At 45.8% G+C, this 13,190-nt stretch overlaps 1 protein-coding gene across 1 annotated transcript in view; it reads left to right on the top strand.

Moving 5' to 3' along the window:
- Positions 1-10,086: 10,086 nt before the first annotated feature.
- The window catches only part of spop (speckle type BTB/POZ protein), a 94,795-nt gene continuing 91,691 nt past the window's right edge, over positions 10,087-13,190 (top strand). Inside the window, exon 1 of the mRNA XM_086185781.1 lies at positions 10,087-10,173. The gene's annotated coding sequence lies outside the window, so the exon portion shown is untranslated. The remainder of the gene's footprint in view (positions 10,174-13,190) is intronic.

The raw sequence follows: 13,190 nt of genomic DNA, 5'->3' as shown, positions 1-13,190 counted from the left end.
GCTACCAAAAGTAGCGATCGCAACAACTTTTAAGCTTTTTTTAAAATTTTTTTTTTTAATGACTTTAATGTAAAGGGCTTTGTAAATACAAATAAACTTTCCCCCGTTGTGGGAAAAGAAAAAAGAAAAACGGTGGTGAAAATGGTGCAATCAGATGATGGCACATGATGAGAAATAGTGGCGGAGAGTGCCGGGATGTTAAGTGTCACAGTCCCAGACCTTCTCTAATAGCATGAAATTAGAACAGATCTGTTAAAGCCTCAAAGAACACAAAAATGGGATGGGATTGGCTTTACGCTGCTCTACATTACTGCCCCTCGCACTGATAGGCCCTTTATGAGACTTAATTAAAAAGTCGATGGCAACTTTAATGGCCACGGCAGCGCAGTGGTTGTTTTTCTGTGTTCTTAAAAGGCTGGTTCCCTAATGACCCGAGGCAGCCTCATTTGGCGGACAGGGGACAGAAAAATGTTTGGACCTGTGACACCGGGTCATTACGCCCCGGCTGTGTCAGGAGAACAGATAACCCGCCGCTGGCTGCTGGTCAGTGGCTAGAACATTTTATCTAACAGGCAGAACTCCGACCAGCCGTCGCAGCGTGGTGGAGATGAAGCAGTTAGACGACAAATGGAGTCTCCGCTGACGGGGGGAACGGCTCGGTTTGCTCATCATGCTGTGACATTTTGTTTCTTGTCCTTGTTTATCCTCTGAATTAGAAACAGAGTAATGTGTCATGCGTTTGAGGAGGAGCCAGGCGTGCCGAAGCCTTGAACGACAGCCAGTGTCCTTCATGTCTCACAAAACTCTTTCAGTTGAAGGTGACAGTAGTTTGAAAGACTTACAGATGAGAGAATCTGCCTTTGGAGTTAATGCGGTAACATATTTCACACTGATCTTCATTTGCATTCTGAAGATGTGGCCAGAAGCAGTGTTGATGTGTGCAGTTTTCATTTAAATCGACTACTCCTGATGTAACTATTAGCAGGACAGTTACTGCAGTAAAACTGAACTACAAGGCAGGTTCAAATCCCTCTTGTTTACTTCAATGTCTCCTGCAAAGGCTGGAAAACAGAAACTCTGTCACTCTCCATATTTGACAACTGCTGCGCTCTGTGGAGAGAACCCTCCAAGGAAAATTTTAGGGAAGTATTTTAACTGAAACTGGAGGAACAAATCTAGGCCACCACACATGTTGTGTTAATTTAGTCACAAGATATAAATTGATACACAAGATATAGATCCCCACCAATTAATCAAAATTGAAAAAAAAAAAAGGTACGTTGTGGCCTTAAAAACATTTCCTTTGAGGTTTAATGAGACCTCAAGATTCATCTTGTTCCCTCAAGTTAGTTGTTTTGAGGCTATAAAAATGGGTTTCCTGGCTTGGTCATTGTTGTTCCCACAGCTCAACGAATTTGTGATCACAAAATGGAGTTTGGCGTCAAAGTGGAGCAGTGGTCCTCACGGTGGCCCCCCAGCAAGAAGGTTGTGGGTGGAGCCCCGGCTGCAGCACGGGGTCTTTCTGGGTGAGTCTCCATGTTCTCCCTGTTCCTGCTGGGTTCTCTCTGGTACTCCAGCTTCCTCCACAGTCCAAAGACATCAAGAGGGGACCAGGTTAATCCAGACTCTAAATTGACCGTAGGCGTGGCTGGGAGAGCCAATGGTCGTCTGTCTCTATGTGTTGGCCCTGCCATGGACTGGTGACCTGGGATAGGCTCCACCCCCACCACCCTCAACAGGAGAAGAGGGGGAACATGGATGGAGGGATGGAAAATGGAGTTTTTTCTCTTGGTTCAATTATGTTAAGATATGAATTCCTCCCACAAATGCATAAAAGATTTGAAATGATTTCTTTTTTTAATCCCGTGGCCTCAAGATTACACGCTGAACAAGTGAAACCAGGAGACGTCACGTGTTCCCTCAGTTTAATCACTCAGACGCAGCCAAATTGGAGTTGTTATTGAATTCAGCTGCTTGAACTTCCTCCATCAACTGAGTTCATTTTTGACCGCAACGTCCAACACGTCCCCTAAACTCGGCGGTTTTACTTTTACCCACAAATGAACACATTTTCAGGAACGATTTATCTTAACGTGCGGCCTCAAATGAGCAAATCCAGGGAACAGGTTCTATATTGTTGATTCTCTCTCTCCATCCCACACAGAGGCTGTCTGATGAAAGATGCTGTAATTGTTTGGAGGAAGTGACTCATGAGTCTGAGGTACTGAACCAAGAGTCTGGATTTCTCCGCCTCTGCCGCTTGTTGACCTTCTACTTTTAATGGGCCTCCTTAGGCCTCTTCAGCTCCGCGGAGGGGAACTTCTAAACTGCTGGAGCAGCCATCTACACCTCTGAGTGGGGATAATCTGTCAATTTAACAAGCAACTTTTCTTTAATTTCTGTTAATTTCATGTTACAAAACGTGACACCGACATAAGAAAGGCACAGGAAAAAAAAGGAAAGAAAACCTCAATGCGCACTTGCGTTCTCACACGTAGTCTTTCAAACTTTGCCTCCCTAATTAGATGCTGGTGAAAACCTTTCAGCCTCACACAAGCCTTTACTATGCAAATGTTTCTGTGCAAATCAATGCTGGAGGGGAATGAGCTTTTGGAGTCAGTCAAACTGAGCTGCACAGCTCAACCTCTGGCTGCCTGCGAGACACAAGCGTCTTTCATTCCAGTTGTGTGTCTCCCACTGCTCGTATTGTAGTTGTTAATTAAGATATTAATAATTCCGTTCGCTCAGGCAAACTCTGCTCCTAGCAAGGATATGCTACTTTCAACATATCAGCTTGCCTGAATCACGAGAGCACATCTGCCAGGGTGCAACTTTTTAGCTCTGCAATTAAGTTGACATAAAAGCATAAATGAAGGCAAACACGTTGATCCGGAACAACAAACTGGATGAAGAGTGGTTGGGATTCGTTCGGAAAGAAAGTGAGGAGACACGCGAGGAACCCACCGGGGAGACGTGACTGTACTTAACTCTCTTCTTCATCGACTCCCAGGAGGCCCCTCTCTCTCGCAGCCAGCGATCGCTACACATATTTTCCACCTTGATAGTTTAATGCATCTGCAGCCTATTTGAGCCTGACGTGAGCGAGAGACCAGACATCTTCTTCCTCGATGAAAAAATGATCCTCGTTCAGAGGAGCGACGCCGTCTTCCAAAGGATGCCTCTAATTGGAAGAGAAAAGGCTGGAGATTTCAAATAAAGCCCATTCACCAGCGTGAGGAGTCATTAAACATGTCATTACATCCAGCTTCTTTGATAAGTCGCTCAGAGGGAGCGTGGTGGAAAGAAACTGGGCGCACGGCAGTTTCACCTCAACACAAACACACAAATTGGCGCACAAATCAATGTTTGCTCACACACAACATTTGTGTGCTCTATCACTGTCTTCCAGGAGGACACCACGTCATCCCATTACTGAAGAAGGAGGGTGTGACATCCCACCGCCAAAAGACGAGTCCTCGATGCCCTGCGCCTGGTCACGCTCCCCTGTCGGAAGGCTTTGTTTCTCTGTTGCTTTTTTTTTTTTATTTTTTTTTATTTTTTTAACGCAGCGGTCTGATTTGGCCTGCAGCGAGCGGCTGGTGAGTCCCAGCGGAGATGTCGGCCTAAACAGCCGGGTCTGAAGTGATTATGTGAGTGCAGTCTGAGAGATTCCTTTAGGGCCTGTGGGGAGCCGGCATGTTCTTTGTTGACAGTAGCAACCAGAGAGAGAGGGAGAGAGAGAGAGAGAGAGAGAGAGAGAGAGAGAGAGGGAGAGGGAGAGAGAGAGAGAGAGATCTTGACAAACAGAAAAAAAGACGCTGGAGGGATTAAAGGTATGTGTGCTGATATGAAATCCATTTTTGCAGTTAGGTATTAACTAGAGCTGAGCGAGATGGGCTAAAAATAAAAATATGTTTTCGAATTTAATCTTTTTTCTTCTTCTTCTTCTTCTTTTTTTTTTTTTTTTACCCTTAAAGCAAAAGTGCAGTATTTTTGTCCCCATCTTCTGGCAGTCGGAGGCCCGTACTACCACTGTGCATATCCGAGGTGTCCTCTCTCCGGTCAGACGGCCGCACTCAGGGATCATCAGTGTTTCCCGGACTGTTTGCGTTCTTGTGTAAGAGGCGGAGCCAGCACGAGATGAACCGTGCGGTTCACTCAAGAGAAAGAAACAATAATCCTTCGCAAATTTGAAGCTATGGATCCATAATCCACCTCTGCTGGGCGGAGAGCTGCAGCAGGTGTAGCCGACTTTGAGAATGCGTGAATTTAGTGACTTTTTTTTTAATCTCACTGCTAACCAAGACAAGTGGGTGTGACCTGCATCACTTTGAACTGACGTGATGTGAGTGGGTGGCGTAGATTATTACAGATGAGGAGGAGATGATTTTCTTCTTTTAGCCGGGTCTTAATTCATAAACGTTGTGATGAAATGCACCCATCTCACACTCCCAACTGGAAAATATATAAAATTCCCCTCAAGGGAAAATATCGAAATAATCAGTCGCGCTCACACAGGTGCTTGTCAGGTTTATTCTGTCAGTCCAACTCTTCAGAAACCGTCACCTGCCCCGCACGATCTGCACCTGCTCGCCATGTCCTTACGTGCTCCGGAGCAGGTCGGGTCCGTCGCGCACGACGCCACGGCGATCTCACAGCTTGTTTCTGTCTTCACGCTCCCACCTCAAACTCTCACGCCAACATGGGCAGTATTTAACCTTCTTAGAGACGAGCGATGACATCATGGATGAATCACATCCATGTCGTCACGCAGTATCTGTACGAGTACAGACGAGTCGCCAAATTAAAGTTGTCCTTTTGTTTTTTTTCCTCCACTGCCATTGGTTTGTTTACTGCGAAAGCTCGTCCTTCAAGCATCTCCTTCTCCGAATCAAGGAGCTAAGGCATAGAAAAGCGAGCTGCCGTTTATCGCTGCCTTGCAGACAAATCCACTCTAAATGGCCGGTGATTTTCATTCATTGGCTCAATAATCCATTTGAGAATTTACTCAGGGACTCAGACACATTGTTGAGGTTGTTTTTTTTCTCCTTTTGAACAGTTTCCTCTATGCACCCCCTTCAATTTGAAGGAGACTTGTTTAAAAAATGGAAATGAATGCATGCGTTCCCAATGAGTGTAAACTGTGAGTAGCAGGAAGTTACAGAGCTCTGACGGTTGAGCCTTGCAGACGTCCTTGATGAAGCGAAGGCAGAGCTTCCTGGAGTCCTTACCTCCACCAAGGAAGTCCTGCTTCCTGCTGCATTTGTTTCTTTGTCAGCACGATGATGCAAAAACAAAATCATGAGGCCAGTGTTCACCAAACACGTGGTGTAGGCTGGGAGAAAGAGGAAGAGTCCTGTGAGGAGGCAGAGTACTCATAACGCCACCTGGTGGTTACAGGAAATAACTTTTTTCTTTTCTTTTCCATCCATCGTCATCTTCCGCTTATTCCTACACATTAAGGGTCGCCGGGGGGCTGGAGCCTATCCCAGCATCAACGGGCAAGAGGCGGGGGGGTTCACCCTGGACAGGTCGCCAGTCCATCGCAGGGCCAACATAGAGAGACAGACAACCATTCACACTCACATTCATACCTACATTCAATTTAGAGTATTTAGAGTATCAATCAGCCTCGTCCCCAAATTGATGTCTTTGGACGGTGGGAGGAAGCTGGAGTACCAGAGAGAACCCACGCAGGCACGGGGAGAACATGGAGACTCCACACAGAAAGATCCCATGCCCGAGCCGGGACTCGAACCCGGAACCTTCTTGCTGTGAGGCCACAGTGCTGACCACTGCACCATCGTGCAGCCCTTCTTTTCTTTTCCTCTGTGGAAATATGTGGTAGTCATGGGGTCAGCGGGGAGTATCGCACCAGTTCCCCCTCTCCTGGAACAAGCGCCACAAGTGACCAGAGGAGGCGCTAGTGTAGCGATAAGGACACACACGCACACACACACACACACACACGCACACTCATACAGCTCCCTACCTGCAGACGTGGTAAATAATACCTGCCAAACCAAGCTGGAAGCTTGGAACTGAACCTGAGTGGGGAGGCCCTACCTAGCGCCACCTGGTGGTTACAGGGTCTACACTTGTTGGAAAAAGCATCATTTTATTTACATTGAAATTACACTATCTTGTCTTTATTTGACGTACGAAGTGTGTATTCTCTACCGCCACCCGGTGGACACGCAGCGTGATATTTGCACCACAGCGGGGCATTAACCTGCTGATCGTGTCAAATCCAAAGTTCCAGAGGCCAAAATTTCTCGTTTCATCTCTGCTTGTCCTCCCTCTGCATGGATCCATCCTCAATAAATACTTGGCTCCTTTTCCGCCACCCTCTACCCTGATGTCCTCCCTGTCCACCCCTCTGGCCGGCCGGCCCTCCTCCCACACTGCACTCTGGTAATTGAGTGAGAGCCTGGAGTCCTTGTGTAATCTACACTTTATAAGCACTCTAATTGAAGTGCAAATTCAATACTCCCTCCTCAGCCTTTTACTGGCCCTGCCTCTGCCTGCAACCCTTAGGTAATTACAAGCAGAATGGCAGTTCAATCATTTTGGGGAAAATAATGTAACAAAACATAGCTGCCTACATGGAGTCAGTTCACCGTGGCGGCGTGCGGCGCATGATGGACAGCAGCTCGCTGGAGGTGCGACCACGGAAGAAGTGGTCAGGCGGGGAACCTGAACCTGTGTGATGAGGAAATGAACCTCATCTGAATCCGTTGACTCGCTATCCACACACACACACACACACACACACACACATTCCCCTGCACTGAGGCTGGCTCGCTTGGAGCAAATCTACTTGTGATAAAGTGTAGAAACTTGTAAGCAAATGAGACACACACATCATTTCCTCTTGCTCCAGACACACGTGCATAAGCAAAGCACAGACAAACACACACAAGTGTACGGGTTTGCTGATATTACCGTGTGCGTCTTTGTGTGTGGGAGTGTAGCTTTAATTAAACTTTCTCTATTTTCTCTCAGCTTGTCCCCATTGGGCCCTGTCTTCTTCCCGACCACATGCTTATTTATTTATAATTGCATTAAACTCCAGAGCTGAGCCGCTGCTGAACACGGTGCCAGACCTGTGGAGTAAGCCGGGATTGTCACACAGTAATACAATTTCATGTACTGAAACATCCCACCGGCTTGGAAAAGTCCACATTATGAGCCGTGTATACAAGCAGGCAGGAGTTGGGATTGTAATTCAGTCGCACTGGAGAATGTCAACACAAACATATACAATTCTGTTTCACACATCAAAGATCATAGGAACCTCATTCCAACAGCATTGTGTTCCTCATGAGAACCAACATCCAGGAGAAGGAAACAATCCAGGTGTCACAACAACTTTTCTCCCCTTTATTCTATTGCCAGGTTCCTCTTCTTCTTCTTCATCTTCTTTTGTATCTTCCTTTGCTTTGCCTTAAATGAAAAATCCCACCAGACAACCTTTTGGATGAGCATCACAGCGAATGTGTACTATATCCCAAGTGCTTTTGTCGAAGTTGGATGAATATGATTTAAATCTTCAAAAGGGAAAATCACATTATGATATTTTCATAACGCTGCGAAATTGCCAAGATACCCGACATGGGCAGCTACCCACATGTGGTGACTTAATATCTGCAGCTCTGCCTACTCACTTGTGCTACATAAACAAGCCTGCACATCATTCCTTTCACAGCCAATTTCACTGCTGGCGTCAGACGCATAATCATATTATAGCACATATTTTCATGTCGTATCTTCATACCAGGGAACTGCAAATCTGCGCAAAGAATAATTCATTGTTTGCATTATTCCCAGTATGTTTTTAATGACTTGTCGCATTGTCTCTTGATGCCGTTCTTGCGGCCGCATCCTGCTGTGATGACCCACTTGTCTGGCTCATTTAATGTACGATGGTTCTCAACTGGTGGGTCGTGATCCAAAACCCAAACAAAGGTTGTTGGGGTTTTTTTTTGTTAAAGAAAGGTAAGTAGTCGAGTCAAGTCACCTCGGTTGTATTTGTCTCGTGCTAAACCCCAACCAAAGTTCTGTCCTGACTCTGTCCAAGGAGAGCAGGTCCAGCACCTCCCTCCTTCAATGAACCTCCACCCAACAATTCTCCATCAGCAAGCACATCCTGCAACAGCAGCCACCAGAACCTTCCTTTACCAGGCAGGAAGGTGGAGCAGATCCAGGATCAGTTGGGACGGACAGAGCAGGACAGAGACAAAGACAGAGAATGGAGGAAGACAGGGAGACAGAAGGAAAGAGAGAGAGAAAGGAGGAGAGACTGATGGACAGATGGGGACGTGAGCAGGTGGAGCTACGGGTGGCAGCTTGAGCCTCTTCAGGTCTGCAGCCTCCTCCAGCAGCACCAGGATCTGGGATGAGGGGGGAAGAAGAGGAGTGAGAAACATGTACGTATGAGTAGTCTTGATGCGATTTCTGATCCTGCTCTTATTTTTTGAAGGACGTGTCGATGCTTGACTCCGTTCATCTAAGAAGGCTGTTTATCAACACGGCGAAAGGCTCCTCTCATTAAACACAGAAGTTTATGATGAAGTGCATGAGGGCGGTTGACCAGGGTGAAAAAGGGCAGTGGTTGATATTCGATGAGATCGTTGTCATGCCAGACTGACGAGGAAGGGTTGAGCAAGAGCAGCTGCTTCAGTGAGAGGGTTCAGGATTCACTGACACATTCAACCAAAGCTGAACTTAACGAGCGCAACAGTTGTTGCACTTTTTTTGGGGGGTTCAATCCATCTTCTCCCTCTTCTCCTGTTCAGGGTGGTGGGGGTGGAGCCTATCCCAGCAGCCTTCCCCCTGGACGGGTCACCAGTCCATGGCAGGGCCAACACATAGAGACAGACAACCAGTGGCTCTCCCAGCCACGCCTACGGTCAATTTAGAGTCTGGATTAACCTGGTCCCCTCTTGATGTCTTTGGACTGTGGGAGGAAGCTGGAGTACCAGAGAGAACCCAGCAGGAACAGGGAGAACATGGAGACTCACACAGAAAGACCCCGTGCTGCAACCGGGGCTCCACCCACAACCTTCTTGCTGGGGGGCCACAGTGAGGACCACTGCTCCACCGTGCCGCCTCTTATGGGGGTTTATGTCTGCTAATTGAGGATGTGCCTCATGCACTGCCACCTGGTGGTCAGGTGGGTTGACCAATGCTGATGTGTTTCAGAAATTTTGGGTGGCCACTTGTTAGGAAGGAATAATAGTTTGGTTCTGAAGCTGGAGAATCAGTCGAGAATCTCTGATTTAAGGCATTTAATAGTGTTAAACCTCCACCAAGGCCCATGTAACCTTTCCTGAGAAATTAATGAAAATTTTATTGAGCCCAGAGGAGCTGGAGGAGATATAAGTTGTTGGGGTGCTTTGATTAATTTTGAGCCCAGGAAGTAGAACTTCCTCCCACAATTTGAATAATTTGAATAATTATTCATGGCCACTAGTTAATCGAAGTGTGGGAACAAGTTAACTTCCAATCTTGTCTCAAATGATTATTCAAATTAAATTTTACAAGTTTCGAATTCCAGCGATAAGTTACATCTCATGATAACTATATCATAAAATTGTGTGGAAAATGTTACATTAGTCAGAAAAAAGTAATATCAGTTGGCAAAAAATTAATACAAATGATGGAACATTTATAACTTTTGAGTATTTCCACCTCTGCATGTGCTGATTAAAACTTTAACACTGATTCTTATATATATATATATATATATATATATATATATATATATACACAACAGGACCCTGTTGGAGAAAGTGTCCGACCGCTTACTTACAAATACATAAACTACATCATGGAACATTCTGATGCCTACTTTCTGAAATACTTATGTTCCTTCAGTACATTGTCCCATTTGACTTCAGTAATTAAAAGTAGAACTTTTTACCATGGATAATATAAATACTTTTTTGTCCGTTCGGTTAAAATCCGCTGTGTTCTTGGTTAAATTACTTGTAATTAAAGTAATTAATGAATCTGCTTTCAATGTAGAATCCACGTTTATAAAATCAAAACAGTGAGAGCATGGCCAGGCTCTGATTGGTTGTCTGCGGTGGACACGTCACGGAACCCGGAAGTGAAGTGAAAGCGTCTCTCCAAAATTCTTCGTCCCTTTCGTGGGACAACTCAACAAAGGTGAGATTGAACCTCCTGAATGAGGTCTTCCTAGATGTGTTGCTTGTGTATACTTAATTCGGTGTCGAGTTTGGGGGGATTTAAGGGGCGGAGCTGGTTTATTAGCCGCTAGCTAGCTACGGTTACCGGGTATGTCGCCGTCTGCCTGCGGCGTCGAAAGGAGTTTTCGGCTCCACTCAGTTGTTGTCCGTGTGTTCTTGTGGGTTTGAGGGATGGGCGTTGATGCGAAGACTACAACTGCTTGTTTAAATGTCATCACGGACTTGCTACATAGTGAGCCGTCGTTAAGGAGACAGCGTTCCTCATGTTCAGCCGGAGCATCCTGCCAAATAGTGACCAGGCTCCCCCCTCGGATGCAGGACGGACACCGACGCCAAGGTCCTGAGTTCACTTCTGCTTCCAGATATTCAATGTTTTTTTTAACACCTGGGATTAGTACGTTAAGTGATTAAGCATTACTTTATCTACTTTGAAACATACATGCAGCTCTACATTGGTAAATAAAACTCTTTACTTCATCTCTCTGATTATTTCCCACACGATATTGGACTGTACGCAAATGTGTGAAACACCTGTGGACGTCTGTCTCATCAGCAGGTAAACATCAGCCAATGCAGTCAGTCAGTCTGATTTTTATGATGATGTTTTAATCGGGCCTGACCGATTTACCTGCGGCCGATGTCAGCCTGTGTCAGACGCAAGGGTATCGGCTCGGCCGGCCCATCAAAGCTGGGTGAACTCATTTTTAGTGGCTTGGTTTAATTTAGAAATGTCAGTCATTCATCATGTGTCCAATGGAGGGCGCTGTTTTCCAGTGATGCGACGATGGCATCTTGGACAATTTAAAAGGTTTTTCCTTGTTAAGCAGTGAAACGTTGTGCCTAAAGTGGATGCATTCGTCAAGTTTGAGCCATAATTAAGGGTGGCAGTGCAAAATTCAAGCATGTATTCTCTCTCTTTTGCTTGTACACATGTTAAATTCTAAATATGTATTTAAAAAGTGCAGACAGAAAATATTGGCAAATTTAATTGCATTTCAGCATTTTGAACTCCCTCAAAAATCTCATATTAGTTGAGTCCTACTTTTTATGTTTTTTTTTTTTATAAATGATCTTGAGTGAGGGCGGCACGCTGGAGCAGTGGTCCTCACTGTGACCCCCCAGCAAGAAGGTTGAGGGTGGAGCCCCGGCTGCAGCACGGGGTCTTTCTGGGTGAGTCTCCATGTTCTCCCTGTTCCTGCTGGGTTCTCTCTGGTACTCCAGCTTCCTCCACAGTCCAAAGACATCAAGAGGGACCAGGTTAATCCAGACTCTAAATTGACCGTAGGCGTGGCTGGGAGAGCCAATGGTTGTCTGTCTCTATGTGTTGGCCCTGCCATGGACTGGGGACCTGTCCAGGGGGAAGGCTGCTGGGATAGGCTCCACCCCCACCACCCTTAACAGGACAAGACGTAGAAAATGGAGGGATGGATGGATGGATATTGAATGAAATACACATACTCAGGCCTCTGAGAGAACAAGGGTCTGCTACACCTGCTAGAGTAGAACCAGTGGTACCAGTCTGGCCCGGAGAGCTTACTACTGTCTGTGGCACTCTGTTGTGGGGAGATGGAGCTACTGCAGCAGTGCAGTAGCCACTTGTATATGCAGTAAAGCAATTACAAAGCCTGTAATACAGTTTGAGACAAACATAAAACTTTATTGATGCTTGTAGACTAATTGGTTATCGGCAAACGCAACTAAAAGACCGTCACAGAGAAAACAAACAATGACATGCACATAAAGATTTGTGACGGTTGTATAAATACCTGCATGTGCTATGAATATTAATTCATCATCATAAAACCAAATCAATGAACATTAAACCTTGCGTGATCCTCTGTGATTTTATAAAGTTCTCTACTAAGTTCTCGAACACATCGCTGGGTGGTGGCTCTCTGTGTGGGCAGTAGTCCTCCCTGGAGTCAAGGGTCTCAGCTGTTCACTCACGTGTCATGTGAGCGCCGGCTGTCGTTAGCAGGATAGCTCAACAACAAGTGGACAGACTTTGGGTGAAATTTGGTGGAAGGAAGGAGTGATTAACTTCAGGAGGTGGCCTGAGGCCTGCGGGCCGTGCCAGGCCGCCGGCAGGAAACAGCGATTAATGCTGTTTGTCCGGACACGTCATTGATTTCCCATCAAATACCTTGATGGTCGATAGAAGAACGCTTCAGTTCCTGGAAATCCTCTTGATTGACTGAATTTTGAGCACAATGATGAACCTGAGGGCGTGTATTCTAGTGAGAGATGAGCATGGAGCTCCTGGAGATGCGTTTGGGGTCGGTGATGCGGTTCACTTGTACCGTCTCGATCTCGGTGCTCTCTCGTCGGCCAGGGCGAGTATCGCATTTGCTGTTGAGCATTTTTACGACGGTTGGATTCTGTGTGGTTTAAATACATTTGTGAGAAGTTTAAAAAATGCGCTGTTCCGTGTGTGCTTTTACGTTTTTGTTACCGATATGAAACACTGCTGTGAGCTGTTTTGCTTCAACATAATGTTAAAATGGAAATGAATCCTTGAAAACATTTCAGCTGAGTTTTGTTCTTGAGTTTTTTTTTTTTTTCCTATTCTGAAAACGGCAAACAAGATTTTTTTTAAATTTTTGCTGCAAATGTATACCGCTCGTCCTTGATTTCTTGTAATCGGCACCTGAGGGTCACTTGAAAAGTGAGGATGCATTCACAAGCGTCCATATTCATGATCAGTTCTGCTGTTTAATGTTAATAAACCACTGTAAGCGTTCTCTTTTTCTTTTACAGGCTCACGTGAGTCTTTGAGAACATGTTTCTGGATGCGTGTACATTCATATCTGTGTTTTTTCTCCGGTATTGGCTGGTATGCTAAGAGGAGCCGCTGCTGCTGCTCACGCTGTTAGCAGGAGGAGACGGACCAGCTGCTCTCCTCCATATTGCTGAGCTGTTCACATGAAAACAGTAATTAGACCGGCGCCCTTTCCTTCGACTTCCACCTGGCAGCTG

Source organism: Aulostomus chinensis, chromosome 18 (assembly GCF_037954235.1).
Source record: "Aulostomus chinensis isolate RoL2024-O1b breed Wild chromosome 18, RoL_Achi_v1.0, whole genome shotgun sequence".
NCBI classification, from domain to species: Eukaryota; Metazoa; Chordata; class Actinopteri; order Syngnathiformes; family Aulostomidae; genus Aulostomus; species Aulostomus chinensis.
Note: the sequence above shows the minus strand (reverse complement) of the source record. Positions and strands in the feature narration are given on the sequence as shown.